The 22,594-nt window shown below is 45.5% G+C and overlaps 1 protein-coding gene and 1 long non-coding RNA gene across 7 annotated transcripts in view; one reads left to right on the top strand and one right to left on the bottom strand.

Moving 5' to 3' along the window:
* The window catches only part of PRKG1 (protein kinase cGMP-dependent 1), a 1,872,748-nt gene that overhangs the window by 1,481,802 nt on the left and 368,352 nt on the right, over positions 1–22,594 (bottom strand). The gene's annotated exons all lie outside the window — the stretch shown is intronic.
* Positions 1–22,594, top strand: part of LOC135056487 (uncharacterized) — a 173,694-nt gene that overhangs the window by 39,721 nt on the left and 111,379 nt on the right. The window contains exon 2 of the long non-coding RNA XR_010243986.1: positions 10,947–11,084. This is a non-coding gene — a long non-coding RNA (uncharacterized LOC135056487). The remainder of the gene's footprint in view (positions 1–10,946; positions 11,085–22,594) is intronic.

Here is a 22,594-nt window from a genome sequence, read left to right as displayed (position 1 = left end):
TTAGCCAAAATTCACATTACGCCACACGGTATGAGCCGAAATTCACATTACGCCACACAGTATGAGCCGAAATTTACATTACGCCACACCATATGAGCTGAAATTCACATTACGCCACACCATATGAGCTGAAATTCACTTTACACGACACAGCATTAGCCGAAATTCACATTACACCACACGGTATGAGCCGAAATTCACATTACGCCACACAGTATGAGCCGAAATTTACATTACGCCCCACAGCATGAGCCGAAATTCACATTACGCCACACAGTATGATCCAAAATTCTCATTACACCACACAGTATGAGCTGAAATTCACATTACACCACATAGTATGAGTTGAAATTCACATTACACCACACAGTATGAGCTTAAATTCGCATTACACCACATGGTATGAGCTTTCAGTTTTATAAACTTTTGTCAAGCTACACGTTGCTAGAACAGAGAGTGTCTGTATTTCTTTCTGGAAACCTGAGTGATGCAGCCGCACCGCTGGTATCATATATATATACAGGTTGAGTATCCCTTATCCAAAACGCTTGGGACCAAAGGTATTTTGGATATCGGATTTTTCCGTATTTTGGAATAATTGCATCCCATAATGAGATATCATGGTGATGGGACCTAAGTCTAAGCACAGAATGCATTTATGTTTCATATACACCTTATACACACAGCCTGAAGGTCATTTTAGCCAATATTTTTAATAACTTTGTGCATTAAACAAAGTGTGTCTACATTCACATAATTCATTTATGTTTCATATACACCTTATACACACAGCCTGAAGGTCATTTAATATAATATTTTTAATAACTTTGTGTTTCAAACAAAGTTTGAGTACATTGAGCCACAGAAAACAAAGGTTTCACTATGTCACTCTCACTCAAAAAAGTCCGTATTTCGGAACATTCCGTATTTCGGAATATTTGGATATGGGATACTCAACCTGTATATATATATATATATATATATATATGATGAAACTGTATGTATTTGTACATTGAAACGTTGACAGTACCACAAGGCTCCTGTCTTGTTTCATCGCCGTGAGTGCCGCCCCACAGATGATTTTTATATGGGGAAGGGAAACGTCTTTTCTCCATTTGGAAGGCACCGGCTTTTTTTGATTACCTTGATGAAGTGGAGTGCCGCCTGATATGTTGGTTTATATATATTTTATATATATATATATATATATATATATATATATATATATATGTGTGTGTGTGTGTGTGTGTGTGTGTGTATATATATATATATATATATATATATAATCTGTGTATGTATAATGTATAAACAGGCTGCATTTCTTTTTTTTCTGAGTGCATTTGAAGTCCTACAGTCTACAGATCTTTTTTTTTTTAGGGGGGGTGGGTAACTTTTTGTACATGAACTGGCACAGCTGCAGGCCTGCAGCACTACAATGTCCTTAACACTTACCGACTGACTGCTGAGCGGTGTGTTTCACTCGGCTCCAGCTCCGACTCTGAGCCCTCCCAAGAGGAATGGTGGCCTGAGGCTGTGGCTGCACACTTGCCGAGCACGGACGTGAGGGGGGAGAGAGCCGCAGACGGGAGGGGCGGACGGGAGCGGGGAGAGAGCCGCAGATGGGAGGGGGAGACAGAGCGCGGACAGGAGGGGGGAGAGAGACGCGTACGGGAGGGGGTAGACAGAGTGAGGACAACAGGTGGGAGAGAGCCGGGGACAGGAAGGGGAGACAGAGCGCGGACAGGAGGGGGGAGAAAGCCTTGTATGGGAAGGGGGAGACAGAGTGAGGACAAGAGGGGGGAGAGAGCCGGGGACAGGAGGGGGAGACAGAGCGCGGGCGGGAGGCGTAGAGAGAGAGCTGACTGGTGGCGGGAGGAAGCACAGGAACGAACAGGGATCACCATGCTGCAGGCGTAGCGTGTAGGGGGTACCGGACATTAGGGGGTGCCTGTGCGCACCAGCCCCCCCCCCCCCCCCCCCGTGCACACGCTTATGGTCAGAGGGTGTGTGGGGGTCTCCGTCACCTCCCAGACCGGTAAGCAGGCAGCAGTCAGTCCTGGGCTCCTCCTTCTCCTCCCTGCAGCCGGAAGGACCTCCAGCTGTGTTGCTGGGGGAGAAGGTGTTTGGGTTCCAGGACCACGGGCTGCCTGCACACAGGTATGCCAGGGGAGGGTGGCGACGTGAGCGTTGGCTGGCAGTAAGAAGCCCATAGGCTTCTGCAGGGTATCGCCATCAAAAGATGGTGATAACCTCAGCGTAGAAAAACTAGGCGGCCGGGGGTTAGTACATATGAAAATGCGGTAAAACCCCTGAAAACGGGGGGTTTACAGCATTTTCCCTTTAGTATATCCCACCCATTTTCTTCTATCGCCATCCTATGATGCCGATGCTTGTTTAATATGCTTCTCCAGTGTGGTGATGGTAACTCATTGATCTATAGGGAAAAGCCCTCATCTCAACTGTGTAAACAGCCATCGCTGCTGTGTGTTTTTGCAGCAGTCTGCGATCAGACAGCCGCCACCCATATAGAGTGAAAACCCACCCCGTGCAAGTGTGCGACTGCATGCGTACGGCGTGCGAAAATTCCGCCAGGCAGCGGTCAGCTGCAAATCCGTTTGCAATTCACTCACCATCTAATAATTTTTCCAGTCTCTGCAATCTGCGCGTAGCCCGAGACTTACTCCTACAGTGCAATCAGAACAGGCTGATCGGGGCCGGAGCTGACATCACACACCCTCCCTGAAAACGCTTGGGCATGCCTGCGTTTTTCCTGACACTCCCAGAAAAAGGCCAGTTACAACCCACAAAACGTCCTCTTCCTGTCAATCACCTTGCAAACACCCATGCAATCAAAATTTTCGCACCATCCTGTCGGTGTTTGGTGATGCGCCTGTGCATTGTGGTGCATACAAATGGACAGTCATTCGATAATCGGCCATTGTGCTATTTCACACAACAGCGATCAGGTCTGAATTGGGCCCTTTGTTATTACTTGTTACAAATGAAAACTGGTGCTCCAGCCAATCAGCTTCTAATCTGATCAAAATAATATTATCCCAATTTTACTTCTGCCACTAATTACCTGCTATTGTGTGTTTTTTTTCCATTGCTCGCTTCACCCCACCATGTGTTTTTCCTGTAATGTTTACCTCCACTGATTGCACACCCTGCCATTGTGCCCTACATGCAGGGTACATCATACTACTACATAAGCATCAGTTTTCCCATATATGAACTTGGCCCTTGTATGGCTCACCTACCACAGTGTAACCTTCAAAGTGCACCCAACATGGCTGCCCCATACGGTACACTTGTGGATGGGATGAAAAATACATGGACCTTGTGGTTTTGTTGGAACCCTACTCTAAACTGTAGGACTCTGAAATCACCCCCATTTTGTGTCATCTCTTCTAGGGGTGGACTATTCCACCTTGGGTAATCCTACGCTGAGCGCCCAAGATGGCTGGTACCTTGTGAGGGTGGAATACACAACCCTTGGAATTTATTACCCAAAATGCCTACACCAATCCTGCATTATGCTTTCTGTGTGCTTAAGGTTTTATTTTATGTCTGTGTGGCTTATCTATTGCTGTATTACTCAAATCCTCTGTATCATGTGCATTGTTTTTGATGTCTGTAAAGCGCCTTGAGTCCTGTTGGAGAAAGAGCGCTATATAAATAAAATTATTATTATTATTATTATTAACCGTCATTTTTCAAACACAGGACTATTAGAAGCTGATTGGTTGAAGAATCATTTATCATTCGTAACGAGTGACAACAAGATTATCACTCGTTAAATCTGCCCCAGAGTATGGTACCCAGGAAATGTTTAATTACTAAATATTACCATACGATTTTCACTATTACCTGTACTTTGAGTTACATATATTCTTAAGTACTCGGGAAAAGATAAAACCCTGTGCTATGTGCTATACAAGATATTGTACAAGTGCTATATTTAACACTAACCTTCTCTTCTTCCCTATTCTCCATCCAACTATTCACTGTTCCTCTTAGTATCTAAGTTCTCATGAGCAGGGTCCTCCTTCATCTTTGTCCTTTTTTCTACTGCTCCTTTCCTCTTGTCTACACCCCTTAACACCAAAAACCCATGTCCAACCTGGGTCACTGAACATGGTTTAAGATGTGTCACAGTTGCTTGAAACAGAGTTCACACTGCATGCTGGACACGGGCTACTGTTGAGTCATCTGAGATCCAGCTCTCTGCTACTTGTAGAGTGACCTGGGTCGGATAACCTGGGTTGAGCTTTCACACTGCAGACTACGCAGGTCGGCCCCGGCAATATCCTGGATACACAAGCCTGCTGGTCCCGGTTGCCCCGGCAATATACCGGGTCAGAAGCTCTATGTGAAAAGAGTACTAGTCCCATGTTCACCCTTTATTGTGTACAGGCTCATTGAGTGCTGAACTGCCTTCCCCTCCGTGTCTTACCTCCGTCCATTGTCCGCATCCTATCCTACATAGTTTGTCAGTATTTTGCTTTGTGTTGCTTCTAAAATATTGTCAGTTAGTTGTTCTTAAAATAAGTTCACTGATACTTTGTATATTCCCCTCATATGTGCCAACTCTCCCGGAAAGTCTGGGAGAGTCCTGAATTTGGGGAGAGTGGGGCACTCCTGGCATCTCGATAGAGATAAATAAAACTAATAATAATAATTGTAAGCCAACAGCTGTGTTTTCTTGCACTGAAATATGACTGTAGGTAGTCAGCAGATAGGAGCATATAGCCTACCAATAAACTTACTTAAATACATTTTATTATACACTGCTCAAAGAAATAAAGGGAACACTTAAACAACACAATGTAACTCCAAGTCAATCACATTTCTGTGAAACCAAACTGTCCACTTAGGAAGCAACACTGATTGACAATCAATTTCACATGCTGTTGTGCAAATGGAATAGACAACAGGTGGAAATTATAGGCAATTAGTAAGACACCCCCAATAAAGGAGTTGTTCTGCAGGTGGTGACCACAGACCACTCCTCAGCTCCTATGCTTTCTGGCTGATGTTTTGGTCACTTTTGAAAGCTGGTGGTGCTTTCACTCTAATGGTAGCATGAGACGGAGTCTACAACCCACACAAGTGGCTCAGGTAGTGCAGCTCATCCAGGATGGCACATCAATGCGAGCTGTGGTAAGAAGGTATGCTGTGTCTGTCAGCGTAGTGTCCAGAGCATGGAGGCGCTACCAGGAGACAGGCCAGTACATCAGGAGACGTGGAGGAGGCCGTAGGAGGGCAACAACCCAGCAGCAGGACCGCTACCTCTGCCTTTGTACAAGCAGGAACAGGAGGAGCACTGCCAGAGCCCTGCAAAATGACCTCCAGCAAGTCACAAATGTGCATGTGTCTACTCAAAAGATCAGAAACAGACTCCATGAGGGTGGTATGAGGGCCTGACGTCCATAGGTGGGGGTTGTGCTTACAATCCAACACCGTGCAGGACGTTTGGCATTTACCAGAGAACACCAAGATTGGCAAATTCGCCACTGGCGCCCTGTGCTCTTCACAGATGAAAGCAGGTTCTCACTGAGCACATGTGACAGACGTGATAGAGTCTGGAGACGCCAAGGAGAACGTTCTGCTGCCTGCAACATCCTCCAGCATGACCGGTTTGGCAGTGGGTCAGTAATGGTGTGGGGTGGTATTTCTTTGGGGGGCCGCACAGCCCTCCATGTGCTCGCCAGAGGTAGCCTGACTGCCATTAGGTACCGAGATGAGATCCTCAGACCCCTTGTTAGTGTCACGATCCGGGTATCTGGACGCCATTTCTTACCCATCAGATGTCTCCTAAGGCTGGCTCAGCGCTCCAGGACCGGATCCCATCTGTTATCCTGATATTTACATTCCTGTATCCTCTCCTGTCACTCTGAGACGCTGTCACAGTAAACGCCATATTACACCTGGCATGGCGTCTCCCGCGGCCTCCGCCGCCGTCCCTGAGCTTCTGCATGCAGAGTGTCTGAGTGGCGATTACGTCAGCCGCGGCCTCCGCTGTGTCCGCGTGGTTGGATGTGCACCTGTCAGCTTGGCGCCTCTTGTCTCCGGTGGCCGGCGCCGCCATTACTGTTTTCATTACCACATGGATTACAAACCAAACTTCCCTCCAAGTCTCTGCATGGGCGCAGCCATCTTGGATTCTGTCAGCTGATCATTTCCACCAATCTGTTCTCAGTATTGATAATCTGCATAATTGCCTAGCCAATCCCTTCCTTGCTGCAGGTATAAATACACTGTGCCTGAGCAAGGAAGGCGTCAGTGCTTTGGTTGTCAAACCTAGTTCCTGTTTGTCTCTCTCCTGTGATTGTCTTCCAGGTTCCAGCTCCTGTCTCAAGACTTCCACCATAGAGACCCGCACCAGCATTCCACCTGCGGTGTAGCCTGACTCTCCGATCCATTGTGGATACATCTGTTTCCAGCTACAACATTACCTGCTTCCAGCCCAGCTTCCAGCAGAGTACAGCTTCTCTTAAAGGGCCGGTGTCCTTTCTACAGTTTACCACTCTCCACCGGTATTATTATTTCTCCGCTCTCAAACTCTACATTTCATTCATATTGCATCGCTCTCAAGCTTCATTTATTATTTAACTGGTTCCAGCCAGCATCCACTCCGTGCCAACATCTGTCTGGTTCCAACCAGAACCCACAGCAGCTATTTTATTTACAGCAGTCCAGCTTTCCCTGGAACACCAGCTGGTACGATCCTGGGCTTTCTTCATTGCTACAGTCAGGCCTGGTAAGGACTTTCCAACTCGCAGATAATAAGAACTGTCTCATACTACCAGAGCTCTGTGGCCCCTGCCACCCTGTAGTACCCAGGAACTGTATTATTTCTCTGCTGATTTTATGTTTCTTTTACTGCTACTGTGATGCATGGAGTTTGTCATAAATAAACATCATTGACTTTTATTCAAGTTGTCGTGGTCACGCCTTCGGGCGGTTCTTCTTCATGTTACTTACATGTCCAGGGGTCTGATACAACCTCCCAGGTTCCGGTACATCTCAGCCCCTACAACCGAGGCTGCCTCCCGTCAGCTCAGGCCCTCAGTTGTGACAGTGAGACCATATGCTGGTGCGGTTGGCCCTGGGTTCCTCCTAATGCAAGACAATGCTAGACCTCATGTGGCTGGAGTGTGTCAGCAGTTCCTGCAAGATGAAGGCATTGATGCTATGGACTGGCCCGCACGTTCCCCAGACCTGAATCCAATTGAGCACATCTGGGACATCATGTCTCGCTCCATCCACCAACGCCACGTTGCACCACAGACTGTCCAGGAGTTGGCGGATGCTTTAGTCCAGGTCTGGGAGGAGATCCCTCAGGAGACCATCTGCCACCTCATCAGGAGCATGCCCAGGCATTGTAGGGAGGTCATACAGGCACGTGGAGGCCACACACACTACTGAGCCTCATTTTGACTTGTTTTAAGGACATTACATCAAAGTTGGATCAGCCTGTAGTGTGTTTTTCCACTTTAATTTTGAGGGTGACTCCAAATCCAGACCTCCATGGGTTAATAAATTTGATTTCCATTGATCATTTTTGTGTGATTTTGTTGTCAGCACATTCAACTATGTAAAGAACAAAGTATTTAATAAGAATATTTCATTCATTCGGATCTAGGATGTGTTATTTTAGTGTTCCCTTTATTTTTTTGAGCAGTGTATTTTTACTTTCAACAATGTATTACTCAACGTCAATACATATTTCTTTCTATATACAACTCCGTTTAAATGATGCTCTCCTCCTCCGGGAATACTAAACAAGTCTGCTTTCCTTTGTGCACTATTTTCATAATTGAGTCTAGGAGAGAAAAAATCTTGTCTGACTCTCTAACAATGATCATAACGAGCTTATACTCATCAAACGTATTTGCAATTACATTAAATATTGAATTGCTCATATTAAGTCATATGTATTAGACTTATTTGCCAATCTTAGCCAGAGGAAATGATGATTCATTTAAAAATATGTATTGGAAACAATTAGAAATGTCTAACCATTTATCATGGCACATACAGCCGCAGTGAAAAGGCAGATAAGTTGGCAGCGCCATGTGTGTGCCCCTCTCTTGTTTTCCAACACAGAAATAATTTAATTTGGCCTAGATAAGGAAAAGAAAGTTTGCTTTAAAATTCAGCATGCAATTTCCACACTCCCCCACACTGTTATCCTGATTCCCACATTGGCAGCCGAGTTGTTAATTACTAAACTTTGGAAATGACATGAAAATGTTTGCACTCTGCTGAAATTGCTCTAGTGATGTGTTTGGGTTAAAGATAAAATGTGACAATTCTGTTTCTTTTACTGGGTGTCGCTAATTCACCACAGCCTCCCTCTGCAGAGATGAACTCCAGCTATTTTCCTTAAAAGGATAAAAAATATCACTATAGCTAAGTTTTAGCTCCCCGGAGACATACCACAGAGCAGCTCCCAGAAGCCTGGAAATAACAGTACACCGCAGGATGTAAGGGAGAGAAACAGATTTAGAAAATTATATATATATGATCCTGGCTGCAGATTCTTTATAATACTAAAACGTTCTCTTGTCTGTCTCATGAACCAAAATAAATATAAGGGCAAAAGGGAAACAGTGAGTGGTAGAGGAAAGGTAATGAGAGAAACTAGGGAGGTCAGTGAGCACAGCTGCAAGACTTCAAATACAACATTACTCCGTTTTCATACATCTTGTAAGTTCACCTGCAGCAGTTTATTTAGAGACGTTAGATTTTATTCACAGGATTCTGACAGACCTTTATAAAGGTCAGGCTATCCGCTGACCACAGTACATGGGTGTCCTGTTTTAGTGTCCCCAGTCCAGCCTGTCATTAAAATGTCAGTCATCATCATCATCATCATCAAGTCTCAAAAGCTTTAACACACACATTAAATATTCAGATACGTGCTATACTGAATATACAACTAATTGCAACTTTTGTAACGCATTTTACGCTTTGGACACATATGAGCATAAACTCAGCAGCAACCTAATGTGCTGGTATGTGTGTTTGATATGTGGCTCTCAAAGTGATTATAAGTGTGGTATCCTATAGCCGGTGGTAAAAACGGGATAATGTTGTGATTTTAGCCTGATGGTATTAAGGGGCTATCCAATTATAGCATTTTCACCATGAAGTAAATTACTCGATTTTGGGCGCTATCACATAAGATCTGCAATAAGCTGCCGGATCAATGTGTTATCATGGAAAAACATGGCTGATAGGGCGGGTTATCAGGGATTTCACTTCATGTGCCTGAGGCAGTCAGGGCTGATAGAATAGCCCCCAGGGGATCATTAGCCATGAATATTTTCCATGGCTAATAGGATACTCACCTAAGCTGATTTTATAGTCACTGGATGATTTCTTTTTCAGGCCTACGTAATTGTGTCCAAAAGTAGCATGGGCCATTTTCCATTCAGTTCAAATGACTGTTAGTAATAAATATCCCATTAACTTCAGAGCATGCAGTGTGAGATACAGTAGTTCCCAGTAGAGCTGGGAGACGAGCGGGTGGTCCCTCATCTAAAGTGAAAAAAGCCTGGGCTGGTTCATGTAAGTAACAAGGAAATCCAGAGAGTGGAGTCCTGCTGTTGTAAGCTGGACTGCACGTGGCTTGCACGGAAAACAAAAAGTAGAACTGGATGTAAACACAACTTGCATTTTATTCCCTGCAAAATGTCTTCACCAACTCTGCAGGTGCACCAAGAATTGTTAAACTATTGTACCCATTCTGATTGTGGATGGCGGGAGCATGTAAGTGCAGTCCAAGTACAGTAACAGCACGTTTATGTGAAACGCATCGCATGCTGCCCACAAGAAAGATACCAATGTGTCTGTGAGGAGGCACATCATATGTGGTTGCCTGACCCCTGATACAGGATGTGAATGATGATGACAATGACCATCTGAACCTCGCCCACTTACGCTAAAACATTAGAAATGCCAGTAATGTAATCTATTACAGTGAGATTAGCTCTGCAGAAAAAATACCTATTTACACGTTATCTTTTAAATGGGTAACAGACAAATAGGTGTATTCACTTAAACTTTATAAAAAATTACATTAGTATTGGTGCCTTGAAATCATTTCTTATTCTATGGTAAACAGTTATTCATAGTCACGTACTATACTGTATTGTGTACTGGGGCTCTTCTTGTCTTCAGGGCACTATGGGTACTGGGACAATGAGGGTTATTGGGACCCCAGGAATGACCATCTTAGCAGCCTCAGTATAAGGGTAAGGGGTCCATTAGTCATCATTTATAAATATTATAAAAACAAACTTTTTTTTACAAGGTGATCAATTTCTAGTAATCCACTGGAAACGTAATCTTAACAAATTCTTCTCGTAATCAATGGGAAATTGCATTAATTTGTCATCCAAGAGAATGCTTCCTTTTGCAATCACTGCAAATGCTTCTTCTTTTCTTCTTGTACTTACAAAAAAAAAATATCCACAACTACAACTGACAAAGGATGGCACAAACTGCTCACAACGGAACTGACTGACTTCAAATGACTAGAGCTTTCCTTAGCTACTCAGCCAATCACAAGCAGTATCCAATGCTTGCCACAACATCATTGGCTTGGGATAAGGGAGTCCCTGCTTTGATCACACATCAATAGAAGTTAATTGAAACTCTATTGATATTGGGAAAAAAACAAGGTAACAATGCTAGGGAGCTTCATTCATGTCACTAGGCAATTTCAGATGAGTTTATACATGTAGTGCTTAAATCCACTGAAATTACAAAGCCAATACAATGAATGTAAAAAAACAAAACAAAAAAACCCAACAACCACAATGCAGATTAAACTGCTCATGTTAACGCATCGTGGGTTTGTACAATGAGCTCCCACAGAAAGCAAAGGGCCTGATTTAGAGATGTACACAAACCCTTTTTTTTTTGGTTTTCAGTTCAAGATTATCGGTGGACTGCACATGCAAGTTGCAATGCATTGTGCATGTGTCTCGATGAGAGGAATTATTCACAAAGTGATTGAAAGTCAGGGACCATTTTGGAGAGATTTTGGAAGAGAGTCATCAAAAACACAGGTATGTCGCAACCATTTTACAAGCCTGTAAATATATGAGGCTGCAATCCTGTATGCAAGATTTTCCTGATGTGCGTCTGATGGTTGTGTGTTTGTACACCAGCGGCATATCAGCGACACGGATTATGGGCGCCTCTACACAACTCCCAGTGGCTGCAACATTATCATGTAAATAAAGTTTCCATCTAGCGCTGTGTATGTAAGAGCAGCTTGCTTAGAAAAAAAGAATTTCCAGATCTATGTGTATAAAATGCAAGCGCTAATTGGTAAATAATGGATTGAGTCAGGACAAACAAACATTTAAAAACAATTATATGTTTAGGCTCTTTTACGATTTTGACATGGGATTATAGTTTCACAAGGCACAACTGTGGAAGCATTGGTGATATAGTGTATCACGCTATCCCTATCTTATCCTAACCAGCGGTGTCCCTTCTCCATCTTCAGTCCGTGGCGGGCGCTGTGTTGAGCGGCAATTGAAAGCGTGAGAATCCTTGATAAAGCACCCGCAGTGGTGCAAAACACGTTGGAAAGAGCAAAGGCAACAACAACAGACTGTTATCTCAGCGCCCTGAAGTCCACCAGCCGAATCCCGTACAGCCGGTGACGTCATCGTTCAGCGCCGCGGCTTGCCATTGCCGCTCAACACAGCACCCGGCACGGACTGGAGGCGGAGAAGGGACACCGCTGGTTAGGATAAGATAGGGATAGCGTGATACACTATATCACCAATGCTTCCACAGTTGTGCCTTGTGAAACTATAAACCCATGACAAAATCGTAAAAGAACCTAAACATATTGTTGTTTTTAAATGTTTGTTTGTCCTGAATCAATTCATTATTTACCAATTAGCGCTTGCATTTTATACACATGCAACATTATCATATTTTCTCACAATCACTGCATACAAATTTGCTGATGCAAATGAGTTAGCGTATATATATTTCTGAATCAGACCCAAATTACAGTAAAATGCTTTGAAAGCACTGATATGCAACAAGTGGCATCCAAAATGACATGGTACAAATGCAAGTTTATACACAGGTGGGTATGGGCATATAGAATGGGTTTTCATTTTATATGCGTTTGCTGTGCATTTAAATGCAAGAGAGGTGCAGCGAATTAACCATTACTGGGAACTTATATAACATCCCAGGTATTGGAAGAAAACTGGTGGCCATTACAGTTACCCTGGCTACATTTAACAGCTGTTAAATGGGCACCCACTAAATGGAAAGTGCCTGGATTTGAGACTGATAAAAACATGGTGAATAAAACGTTCCCACTACCAACCAGTTATTTGTAGTGATGAGCGGGTTCGGTTCCTCGGGATCCGAACCCCCCCCCCCCCCCCCCCGAACTTCACCCATTTTACACGGTTCCGAGGCAGCCTTGGATCTTCCCGCCTTGCTCGGTTAACCCGAGCGCGCCCGAACGTCATCATCCCGCTGTCGGATTCTCGTGAGATTTGTATTCTATATAAGGAGCCGCGCGTCGCCGCCATTTTCACTCGTGCTTTGGAGATGATAGCGAGAGGACGTGGCTGCGTTCTCCCAGTTTCTGTGTTCAGTGTGCTGCAAATATTTGTGCTCAGTGTGCTTGCAAATATCTGTGCTCAGTGTGCTGAAAATATCTACGTTCTCTGCCTGAAAAACGCTCCATATCTGTGCTGCATTGTAGTATATAGTAGGAGGACAGTACAAAATTTTGCTGTGACCACCAGTATATATATAGCAGTACGGTACTGTAGTCCACTGCTCTACCTCTGTGTCGTCAAGTATACTATGCATCCATACCTGTGCTGCATTTTAGTTGTGCGCAGTATATAGTAGGAGGACAGTGCAGAATTTTGCTGACCACCAGTATATATATAGCAGTACGGTACAGTTGTCAACTGCTCTACCTCTGTGTCGTCAAGTATACTATGCATCCATACCTGTGCTGCATTTTAGTTGTGCGCAGTATATAGTAGGAGGACAGTGCACAATTTTACTGACCACCACTATATATATAGCAGTACGGTACAGTAGTCCACTGCTCTACCTCTGTGTCGTCAAGTATACTACAAAACTTCAGTAAAATGACCCAAAAATCAAAATTAAAAGCGTCTAATGAGAAGCGTAAACTTGCCAATATGCCATTTACGACACGGAGTGGCAAGGAACGGCTGAGGCCCTGGCCTATGTTCATGGCTAGTGGTTCAGATTCACATAAGGATGGAAGCACTCATCCTCTCGCTAGAAAACTGCAGTGTCACTCCTAGATGGGCCAGGTGTTTGTGTCGGCCACTTGGGTCGCTTAGCTTAGTCACACAGCTACCTCATTGCACCTCTTTTTTTCTTTGCATCATGTGCGTTTGGGGACTATTTTTTAAATCTGCCATCCTGTCTGACACTGCAGTGCCACTCCTAGATGGGCTAGGTGTTTGTGTCGGCCACTTGGGTCGCTTAGCTTAGTCACACAGCTACCTCATTGCACCTCTTTTTTTCTTTGCATCATGTGCTGTTTGGGGAGTATTTTTTTGAAGTGCCATCCTGTCTGACACTGCAGTGCCACTCCTAGATGGGCCAGGTGTTTGTGTCGGCCACTTGTGTCGCTTAGCTTAGCCATCCTGCGACCTCGGTGCAATTTTTAGGACTAAAAATAATATTGTGAGGTGTGAGGTGTTCAGAATAGACTGGAAATGAGTGGAAATTATGGTTATTGAGGTTAATAATACTATGGGATCAAAATGACCCCCCAAATTCTATGATTTAAGCTGTTTTTTAGGGTTTTTTGAAAAAAACACCCAAATCCAAAACACACCCGAATCCGACAAAAAATTTTCAGGGAGGTTTTGCCAAAAGGCGTCCGAATCCAAAACACGGTCGCGGAACCAAATCCAAAACCAAAACACAAAACCCAAAAAATTTCCGGTGCACATCACTAGTTATTTGGGACTAGAACCTGCCATGGGCATGCTAAAGGCTCAGATGGCTCTCTATCTCTACATAACTATCCTCCTGCCCTACATAAACACATTTACTGGCTAGAGGCACCACCAGCGAGGAGACACTACAATGCCTAGGTGAGCTGCTAGTGACCTAGGGGGTCATTCCGACCCGTTCGCACACAGCGGTTCTTCGCTGCAGTGTGAACGGGTCAGGACTGCGGCTGCGCGATGCCCTCAATGCGCACGCGCGGCGTTGCCTGGTGACGGTCATCGCCGGGCAGCGACGTCGCCAGCGCTGAAAGTGATCACAGCGGCGATCACAAGAAGATTGACGGCGGGGAGGCATTCCAGGGCGTCTACTCACCGTTTTCCGGGTGTGGAGATCCGAACGCAGGCGAGTCCAGGCGTTTGGAGGGCGGATGTCCGACATCAATCCCGGGACCTTTGTCACTGGATCCGTCGCACAGGGTAAGTAGGTCTGACCCTGGTCTTGTTTTGCAGGAAATTATTTTAGCATAGCAGGGCTGCACAAGCGATCGCAGCCCTGCTATGCTAAAATACACTCCCCCATAGGCGGTGTCAAGTTGATCGCACGAGCAGCAAAAAGTTGCTACGTGCGATCAACTCGGAATGACCCCCTAGTCAGGCTGATTAGAAGGCTAGTTGTGCTACTAATTACACCATCTCCCGGTATAACACTTGGAAAGAGGGTAACCAAGTGACAGCAGATTCTACTACTTAAATAAATAAATAAATAAATAAATAACAAATGAAACTAGTCTTTCTGGCAATCAAATTCAGTGACGTGCAGTGAGGTCAATGGCTGGGGAGGCACTGGCTAGTATAAGAGACAGATTTACATACACATACAGTATGTGATTTGGTGGGGAGTTTTCACTATAAAAAGTATAGTCAAAAACTCTGGAGTGTACTGTACTGGAGTGTGTTTTCTTAAAATGACGGCAAAATTATATTGCCTATCTACCCGAGGGCATGAGTGCAGAACTGCCTGCACACTGGGTTTCCCTTTCTGCTGCCATACAGCTGGTCTGAGTTCCACGGTATTCTGAATAAGATTCTGTTTGTACTGTAAAAAGTAATAAAACAGGATTTGTGAATTGATGTTGTGGTAAATGTAATTGTCGGTTTATCACAAACAACACTATGGGAGATAAGCTCTGCACTACTTACTGGTCAATGTGCCCAATTGCCTGAAGGAAATAAACAAGCAGGCACCCCTACCAGGAAAGTGGTTTACTCTGCAGTGGAGATAAAGTCTGCTTGAATATTTAATCCAATCTAGGAAATATTCTACTATGCAGCATTCTTAGCTGTCATAGTAACAGCAGCTCACATCAAGGCTCAAATAAAACAATCATTTCTTTTAAGTTCCACTTGTCATACTGATGTTGTAGTCACTGAAAACCTGCTCATTTTGGAACGTAAAACTTAGGGCTCTGATTTTGTTTAATACTACTACAAAATGCCATTCAAACCGCATGTCAGACCCATGTCTTTTTAATATGTGGTAGTTACAGTAATTGCATCTTTTACTTGTGCTTGGGATATCATAATAGGTTGAATAGGTTTTTCAAAGCATTTACTAGCTATAAACATAAATGATTGGAGCAGGCAGTTTTGGTAACAGCACTTACAAATGCGAGTAATGTCGCAAACACGCAAGGGTCCTACAGAAACTCTGGATTTCATTTTTAGAACCAATACAAACATTATATTAGGAAATATACACAGAGATGCAGCTACTGTGATTGATTGTGTCCACATGGGTTGGGACTGAAGTGCCGGCGGTCAGAATCCCGACCGCGGCATCCTGATGATCAGAATCCCGACAGGGGAAGGTAAGCATGCTTAGCTTTCCGCAATGGCCGCCTAACCCTAACCCATACTTCTCTCAGCCTAAACCTAACCCTCCCAACCCCGCAGCCTAACCCTAACCCTCATAGGTGGTCCCTAAACCTAACCCTCCCTTCCTGCAGCCTAAACCGAACCCTCCCCAGGGGAGCCTAATCCTAATACCCTCCCTCCCTGCAGCCTAAACGTAACCCCCCCACCCCCGGCCCGCAGCCTAAACCTAAACAACCCCCTCCCCCACGGCTTGCCTCTCACATGGGCCGGCGGATACTTGTACGGAGTACCGGCGGTTAGGGATTTTAGCGCCGGGCTGATGACCCTATTCGAGATGCCGGTGTCGGCATTCCGAGTAGTGTCTTCTGACTGCCGAGATACCGACCGCATGTACAGTATGGATTTAGGAACACTCATCAAACAATTCTGTCCAGCACTGATGGAACAGCGAATCAGAGAATTCAATGATAGCCAGGTGGTATTTAAGTGGTGATAGGGTTCCAGGGAAATACTTTTAACATTTTTGAGAACTCTCCTACACAAAGATGACAAAGTAAACACAAAGGTGATCCACACAAGAGCTATAAAAATTGTGCAAATCTGAAGAACACGCCTTAGAATAAATTACTCTGAATTTAGCAAAAATGTTTAGAAAATAAATCAGGACATGTGGAGAAGGCATAAGGAAGTGATAAAACAGTGATAAATGCAAGGTGATATACGCACCAGCCAATCAGCTCCTAACTGTTAATTTACATATTGGAGCTGATTGGATGGTGCATGTATCACCTTGCACTTATTACTGGTTTATCACTTCCTTATGCTTTATCCAGGTTAATACATCTGCCCCAATATTCCGTGCTTAATTTCTAAGCGATCTAGACAGATGCCGAAATGAAACGCAATGCCAGCACCAGAATCCCGAATGCCGGGTGCCCGAACGTCAGTATGTGGGACTGCTTAGGGTCGGGTGTGGTATTGAAGGTCGACCACACTTAGGTCGACAGGGTCTAGGTCGACAGGTCAAAAGGTCAACATGAGGTTTTTACATCTTTTTTGGTGTTGTTTTCGCCGTACAGTGACCGGGAATGCCAATTAGTGCACCACGTCCCCTCGCTGCGCTCGGCACAGGATACCGTTCCCAATCGTAGTCCACGTGGATTGTAAAGTATGAACAAGTTAAAAAAAAGGAAAAACATTTGAAAAACTTATGTCAACCTTTTGACCCGTCAACCTAGAACATGTCGACCTAGAGACCCTATCGACCTAGAAACCCTTCGACCTAGTCACTGTCGACCAATAGTGGTTGACCTAGACACTGTCGACCTAAGTCTTGTCGAACTAGAGACCGGATACCTTAGGGTCAGGCCACGGGAGGGAGCTGTTAGGTTTAAGCACCACTGGGGAAGGTTAGGGTTAGGCTGCGGGTAGGGAAGGTTAGGGAGTTTGGGGATGTTAGGGGGGTTGAATTCCCCCCTATATGTATTAACATGGTCTAATGGGGATGGTATTGGGATCCCGGTGATTGGGATGCCGGCGGTCAGAATACCGACAGCGGCATCCCAACGCTCAGGATCCCGACACCTACTTACCTAGTGCCGCTAGGGGGAATTCAATTGAGGACGGAGGGTGCGAATTTAAATGCCAGCCAATTCACTCAAAAGTGATTGCTACCCTATGGGGTTGCTAAATTTTTTAGCACAAATCCGCCGCAGTAAAGTGTGGCGGGTGTCATGGGAATTTGGCTGGGTGAACAAGTCGCTGTCACTTGATTTCCCCCTACAATGCCTAGATGGATATGATTACAGATTACAATTGACTCTTCAAGCAATTGAATAAACAGCAACAAGAATTAGAGCACATCAATTATCATTATCTGGTTGTAAAAAAATAAAAACATATTTGTGTTTTATTTATATACTTTTTCCTTAAATAAGAGCGCTGTCTATAGATTTCAAAAGATACTGTATCTCTTCTGTTTGTACAGCACAAATCTCCGCAGGGAAAGCTTGAAAGGAAACTTCCCTTCCTTGCAATTGGACGATTCTCTGTGTAAAGTACGTAGTACAGTGTATACAGTAGCGGATCTTGCCACGGTCAAGCAGGACTTTTGCCCGGGGCGCCGCCTTCCGGAGGGCGCAGGGCGCCATCCGGAGGGCGCCGCACCAGGGCAAGATCCGCTGCTACTGTGTGCCCCCCGCTGCCGCTGGCTGCTGCCCCCCAGCTGGGCTGTGAAGGGAAATTAGACGCGTACGCGTCTAGTTTCCCTTCGTGGAGAGGTCCTTTACTGTGCGGTGCGCGAAGACGTCATTGCGCACTGCACATCATTTCAGTCTGTACAGGGGGTGTAAATGACCACGCCCCCTGTACGAAGCCACGCCCCATATTGCCGCCCGGGGCGCACAGAGCGCCAGAACCGGCCCTGAGTGTATATGGCACTTGGGTTCTACACTTTCCCCAAGAGAGCAAGAAAATTATTTCCTTTAACATTTTGCAGGCTGGGAATTAATTTATACTTTCAAAAAATGCAAATATGGGACAGGAGAATAGGAAGAAAATGAGGAGTATGGCCCCGGGAATCCTGAAAATCAACATGACATTATATTTACATTTTATGGTTCTGTCAACCATCCTGAGCCAGTCAGTTCCATTATTAAACTTTAAAAATCTATTTATGAATCACTGGACAAAATGACCAGGATACTGTATATTTTAGAGATGAGCGCCTGAAATTTTTCGGGTTTTGTGTTTTGGTTTTGGGTTCGGTTCCGCGGCCGTGTTTTGGGTTCGAACGCGTTTTGGCAAAACCTCACCGAATTTTTTTTGTCGGATTCGGGTGTGTTTTGGATTCGGGTGTTTTTTTCAAAAAACACTAAAAAACAGCTTAAATCATAGAATTTGGGGGTCATTTTGATCCCAAAGTATTATTAACCTCAAAAACCATAATTTACACTCATTTTCAGTCTATTCTGAATACCTCACACCTCACAATATTATTTTTAGTCCTAAAATTTGCACCGAGGTCGCTGTGTGAGTAAGATAAGCGACCCTAGTGGCCGACACAAACACCGGGCCCATCTAGGAGTGGCACTGCAGTGTCACGCAGGATGTCCCTTCCAAAAAACCCTCCCCAAACAGCACATGACGCAAAGAAAAAAAGAGGCGCAATGAGGTAGCTGTGTGAGTAAGATTAGCGACCCTAGTGGCCGACACAAACACCGGGCCCATCTAGGAGTGGCACTGCAGTGTCACGCAGGATGTCCCTTCCAAAAAACCCTCCCCAAACAGCACATGACGCAAAGAAAAAAAGAGGCGCAATGAGGTAGCTGACTGTGTGAGTAAGATTAGCGACCCTAGTGGCCGACACAAACACCGGGCCCATCTAGGAGTGGCACTGCAGTGTCACGCAGGATGTCCCTTCCAAAAAACCCTCCCCAATCAGCACATGATGCAAAGAAAAAGAAAAGAAAAAAGAGGTGCAAGATGGAATTGTCCTTGGGCCCTCCCACCCACCCTTATGTTGTATAAACAAAACAGGACATGCACACTTTAACCAACCCATCATTTCAGTGACAGGGTCTGCCACACGACTGTGACTGATATGACGGGTTGGTTTGGACCCCCCCCAAAAAAGAAGCAATTAATCTCTCCTTGCACAAACTGGCTCTACAGAGGCAAGATGTCCACCTCATCTTCACCCTCCGATATATCACCGTGTACATCCCCCTCCTCACAGATTATCAATTCGTCCCCACTGGAATCCACCATCTCAGCTCCCTGTGTACTTTGTGGAGGCAATTGCTGCTGGTCAATGTCTCCGCGGAGGAATTGATTATAATTCATTTTAATGAACATCATCTTCTCCACATTTTCTGGATGTAACCTCGTACGCCGATTGCTGACAAGGTGAGCGGCGGCACTAAACACTCTTTCGGAGTACACACTTGTGGGAGGGCAACATAGGTAGAATAAAGCCAGTTTGTGCAAGGGCCTCCAAATTGCCTCTTTTTCCTGCCAGTATAAGTACGGACTGTGTGACGTGCCTACTTGGATGCGGTCACTCATATAATCCTCCACCATTCTATCAATGTTGAGAGAATCATATGCAGTGACAGTAGACGACATGTCCGTAATCGTTGTCAGGTCCTTCAGTCCGGACCAGATGTCAGCATCAGCAGTCGCTCCAGACTGCCCTGCATCACCGCCAGCGGGTGGGCTCGGAATTCTGAGCCTTTTCCTCGCACCCCCAGTTGCGGGAGAATGTGAAGGAGGAGATGTTGACAGGTCGCGTTCCGCTTGACTTGACAATTTTGTCACCAGCAGGTCTTTCAACCCCAGCAGACCTGTGTCTGCCGGAAAGAGAGATCCAAGGTAGGCTTTAAATCTAGGATCGAGCACGGTGGCCAAAATGTAGTGCTCTGATTTCAACAGATTGACCACCCGTGAATCCTTGTTAAGCGAATTAAGGGCTGCATCCACAAGTCCCACATGCCTAGCGGAATCGCTCCCTTTTAGCTCCTTCTTCAATGCCTCCAGCTTCTTCTGCAAAAGCCTGATGAGGGGAATGACCTGACTCAGGCTGGCAGTGTCTGAACTGACTTCACGTGTGGCAAGTTCAAAGGGCATCAGAACCTTGCACAACGTTGAAATCATTCTCCACTGCACTTGAGACAGGTGCATTCCACCTACTATATCGTGCTCAATTGTATAGGCTTGAATGGCCTTTTGCTGCTCCTCCAACCTCTGAAGCATATAGAGGGTTGAATTCCACCTCGTTACCACTTCTTGCTTCAGATGATGGCAGGGCAGGTTCAGTAGTTTTTGGTGGTGCTCCAGTCTTCTGTACGTGGTGCCTGTACGCCGAAAGTGTCCCGCAATCTCTTGCACGCCCCTGTCGTTTTTTAAAAAATTCTGCACCACCAAATTCAAGGTATGTGCAAAACATGGGACGTGCTGGAATTTGCCCATATTTAATGCACACACAATATTGCTGGCGTTGTCCGATGCCACAAATCCACAGGAGAGTCCAATTGGGGTAAGCCATTCCGCGATGATCTTCCTCAGTTGCCGTAAGAGGTTTTCAGCTGTGTGCGTATTCTGGAAAGCGGTGATACAAAGCGTAGCCTGCCTAGGAAAGAGTTGGCGTTTGCGAGATGCTGCTACTGGTGCCGCTGCTGCTGTTCTTGCGGCGGGAGTCCATACATCTACCCAGTGGGCTGTCACAGTCATATAGTCCTGACCCTGCCCTGCTCCACTTGTCCACATGTCCGTGGTTAAGTGGACATTGGGTACAACTGCATTTTTTAGGACACTGGTGAGTCTTTTTCTGACGTCCGTGTACATTCTCGGTATCGCCTGCCTAGAGAAGTGGAACCTAGATGGTATTTGGTAACGGGGGCACACTGCCTCAATAAATTGTCTAGTTCCCTGTGAACTAACGGCGGATACCGGACGCACGTCTAACACCAACATAGTTGTCAAGGACTCAGTTATCCGCTTTGCAGTAGGATGACTGCAGTGATATTTCATCTTCCTCGCAAAGGACTGTTGAACAGTCAATTGCTTACTGGAAGTAGTACAAGTGGGCTTACGACTTCCCCTCTGGGATGACCATCGACTCCCAGCGGCAACAACAGCAGCGCCAGCAGCAGTAGGCGTTACACGCAAGGATGCATCGGAGGAATCCCAGGCAGGAGAGGACTCGTCAGAATTGCCAGTGACATGGCCTGCAGGACTATTGGCATTCCTGGGGAAGGAGGAAATTGACACTGAGGGAGTTGGTGGGGTGGTTTGCGTGAGCTTGGTTACAAGAGGAAGGGATTTACTGGTCAGTGGACTGCTTCCGCTGTCACCCAAAGTTTTTGAACTTGTCACTGACTTATTATGAATGCGCTGCAGGTGACGTATAAGGGAGGATGTTCCGAGGTGGTTAACGTCCTTACCCCTACTTATTACAGCTTGACAAAGGGAACACACGGCTTGACACCTGTTGTCCGCATTTCTGGTGAAATACCTCCACACCGAAGAGCTGATTTTTTTGGTATTTTCACCTGGCATGTCAACGGCCATATTCCTCCCACGGACAACAGGTGTCTCCCCGGGTGCCTGACTTAAACAAACCACCTCACCATCAGAATCCTCCTGGTCAATTTCCTCCCCAGCGCCAGCAACACCCATATCCTCCTCATCCTGGTGTACTTCAACACTGACATCTTCAATCTGACTATCAGGAACTGGACTGCGGGTGCTCCTTCCAGCACTTGCAGGGGGCGTGCAAATGGTGGAAGGCGCATGCTCTTCACGTCCAGTGTTGGGAAGGTCAGGCATCGCAACCGACACAATTGGACTCTCCTTGTGGATTTGGGATTTCAAAGAACGCACAGTTCTTTGCGGTGCTTTTGCCAGCTTGAGTCTTTTCAGTTTTCTAGCGAGAGGCTGAGTGCTTCCATCCTCATGTGAAGCTGAACCACTAGCCATGAACATAGGCCAGGGCCTCAGCCGTTCCTTGCCACTCCGTGTGGTAAATGGCATATTGGCAAGTTTACGCTTCTCCTCCGACAATTTTATTTTAGGTTTTGGAGTCCTTTTTTTACTGATATTTGGTGTTTTGGTTTTGACATGCTCTGTACTATGCCATTGGGCATCGGCCTTGGCAGACGACGTTGCTGGCATTTCATCGTCTCGGCCATGACTAGTGGCAGCAGCTTCAGCAC

Source organism: Pseudophryne corroboree, chromosome 3, assembly GCF_028390025.1.
Source record: "Pseudophryne corroboree isolate aPseCor3 chromosome 3, aPseCor3.hap2, whole genome shotgun sequence".
Classification (NCBI taxonomy): domain Eukaryota; kingdom Metazoa; phylum Chordata; class Amphibia; order Anura; family Myobatrachidae; genus Pseudophryne; species Pseudophryne corroboree.
The sequence above is the reverse complement of the archived record's forward strand: the minus strand, read 5'-3'. Positions and strand labels throughout refer to the sequence as shown.